General features: G+C 31.9%; 1 protein-coding gene across 1 annotated transcript in view; it reads left to right on the forward strand.

Moving 5' to 3' along the window:
- LOC106867576 (solute carrier family 22 member 16) overlaps window positions 1–3,318 on the forward strand; it is a 34,039-nt gene that overhangs the window by 909 nt on the left and 29,812 nt on the right. The window lies entirely within an intron of this gene.

Raw genomic sequence — 3,318 nt, forward strand, 5'->3', positions numbered from 1 at the left:
TATACACATATATATATATGTATGTATTACCTTATATTATATACTATATCATATATATATATATATATATATATGTGTGTGTATGTATATATAGACAGCTACTATAATAATACTTTTGTGTTTTTCTCCGTCACAACATATGAATGAGAAAGGAAGGGATGATAGATGAATAAGGAAGAAAGGGGCGATGGCAAACTGGTGGGATGGTGAACATTCAACGTTGAAAAGGAAAAGCAAACACCGCTTCAACTCTGTGTGAGTCTATGTGTGTATGTCTGTATGTGTACAAGAGAATTATGTGAATGTATGTGAACATTGACAAGTGTATTAATTTGATTTACCATTCATATTTATATCTAAAATATTACAATTATTCGTCGTTTTTGACGGCACGGGGTAAGCTAGTATATATAATAATGCTTATGCTATGAACGTTTGCTCCACGTTTAATGTTATTTTAATTTGTTCTTATTCAGCAGCAGTGATAACATATGACACGTTTTGTTATTGTTAAACTTCCTCAGTCAAGCGTGGCTTTTTTCTCTGCACTATATTATGTATAATAGTACAAACTTGTGTTTATACTTGTGTTTATAAGCGTAATTCTTAAAATATTTCCACAATCTTAAAAAACTTAAATCCGTAGGAGGGGTCCAGCGATTATCAAGAAATAGGACACATCCTCTAAACCAGTGCTTCTCAACCTCTTCTTAAATCACTTCTGTCTGCTGTAAATACTTTTTTAATGGCCCCTTGTCATGATACAACAAAATTAAATCCGCCGCATATAAATATTGAAAGATATGCACACACAAGTCAGAACGTTACCCAACACTACAGGTGCAGTGGTTGCGTGTGTGGAACAGATTTTGAGAATGTCTTAAATCATACTTTTGTTTCTTGTTTGTAATTTACACACATTGTTGATATCTTTGTATTCGGTTTGTGTTAATTTACTTTTACACATTTCCACGTCTGTTATCATTGTCATAATTGCTATGACTGTGCCTGACAAGTAGTCTAATATATTTTACATTTGATAATGCTTTAAAAGTCAATGTTTCAATTGAAGACAAAGAATAATTAAAAAAACTGCGCAGGTGCAACCATCGCTCCCTACCATTTCCTGTGTCACCAGTAACCATAAAAAATCTTTTTACTGTTCACCCCCACTAAGGGGTGGTATCACCCACTGCTCTGAAGGTTTGCCCAGATTATGTGCACAGACATGACAGAAGTAAATAGACACGCTTATTATCGTTAACGTTTATTAAAATATGAAATTATACGTTCAAATTATTTATTAATTATTATCAAAACATCAAACTTCGGTGAAGAATTGCTGGAATTCCTAACTTACGCTTTTAACAGCAATACTAAAATATCTCAACAAGCACAACCATAGTAGAATGTTGAATTGTCAAGATATCGTTTTTCGAAATACATTACAAACTGCATATCAAGGCATGAATGAGGAGACAGCTGACAATGAGTTCTTGACATACATAGTGTGTCCGTGTGTATATGTGTACACACACACACACACACACACACACACACACACTCACACACACACAGGAGTAAGACACACAGACATGATAAAAGTAAATAGACATCCTTAAAATTATTAAAATTTATTTAAATATGGAATTATACATTCAAATTATTTATTAATTATTATAAGGTGAATATTTAATATTTAGTAGAAATGCTCTTTGTATTTTTCAACGCGAGGACCTTATTAGGCATGTTACTGATCAGATGACGAATTTCTTGATTTTAAAGAAATTTGAGGGGAGAATTCATTCGAGGATTTTCCCCAGTTTTTTAACCACAGCCTTCGAAATGATAGGGTTGGTGGGGGTATCTTTGTATGAAAACATTTTGAAAACTTTTTTTTTACAACACCCCTCCATCATCATTCTACTTTGGACCTGTTTTGGCCAATTTTTTTTCTTTTGCACTTTAAAACCATGGGAAGAGCATTTTCGGTAAAAAAAAAAAATAAATAAAAAAGAAAATTATTAATATTTTCAGAGGGGAAAGTGAGTTATTTAAGGACGATTTGGCTGTTGTTTCTGGCACATCCAAAGATAACCCTCCTCGTTTCTTTATCACTCATGCATGTATTGATGTTTTTCAATATTTTCCCTGATAAATGCATTTATGTGCTATAAAAAAGAAAATTTGAGAAATTATGAAATTTTTACAACCCCACGCATTGTCCCCGATTATTTCTATTTAGAAATTAAAATATTGGAGAGCCTGAGAAGGTCATTGCTGGTATTTATCCACAGTGATTTTCAAAAAATTAGGGGGAATGTATTTGCATAGCAAGTGACTTGATCTGAGATCGTGTGCTGAAACAAAAACAATTGCAGCGTGGAAAATGTTTGTAAGCCTTTCAAGAACACACAAAAACCTTTTGTTTCCCTTCAACATTTAAATCTCATTTGTGTCAAAATATTTACGTCGCTTTGAAACCGCAACCTGTTCACTGACAAAACTTCACAAAAGTGATGCAGCACGAAGTTTTGACTGTGAACAGGTCGTGGTTTCAAGCCGACGGTGAGGCTAAAAGTTTAGATTACGATTTATTTTGTTGTTTTTCTTCCACCAATGGACCACGCGTGCGTTACTTCGGCATCATCATTCCATAAAATGTGCTTAATGGGAGAAAAATATTAAAAAAACATCAATACATGTGGGAGTGACATCACTACATGTTGGAGTAAAAAGGGAAAATGGCCAAAATCGGCCCGGATAATTATTGTTTTAAGGCTTATAGCGTTCCAAACTGCCATAACAACAAAATCACTTTTAAATTTTTTTTTAAATTATACAGGTATTTAAAAAAAATTTTCCTTCAATAAATAATGTTTCTACATTACATATATATTATTATAATAAACTGTCGGTTTTTCCAAATAGCGAATTAAAACTTGAAATGAAAACATTAAAAGGGAAAGTGGTACTTTGCAAATAAAAATGGGGTACTCCATAGTGAATGAAATGAATATTTAATTCTGTGAAGAATTGGACGCAATGAATGCAATGAATATTTAAATATGCAAGAAATTGGAGTTTTAAAAAATCCAATAAACTTGAGAAATCAAAATTGTAGGAAATTTCTTAGAACATGAATTTATAAAAATATTTCCAGACGGTCAACCATTTAATAATTGCTGTCTTTTAGTACTTTTAGTAATTGTTACATACTTAATTAATAAGCAGTTTCTCCATTATAGTAGATAATATATATATATATATATATATATATATATATATCTTCCAAAATGTAAGTAGTTTTCGTAAACT

Source organism: Octopus bimaculoides, chromosome 11 (assembly GCF_001194135.2).
Source record: "Octopus bimaculoides isolate UCB-OBI-ISO-001 chromosome 11, ASM119413v2, whole genome shotgun sequence".
Classification (NCBI taxonomy): Eukaryota; Metazoa; Mollusca; class Cephalopoda; order Octopoda; family Octopodidae; genus Octopus; species Octopus bimaculoides.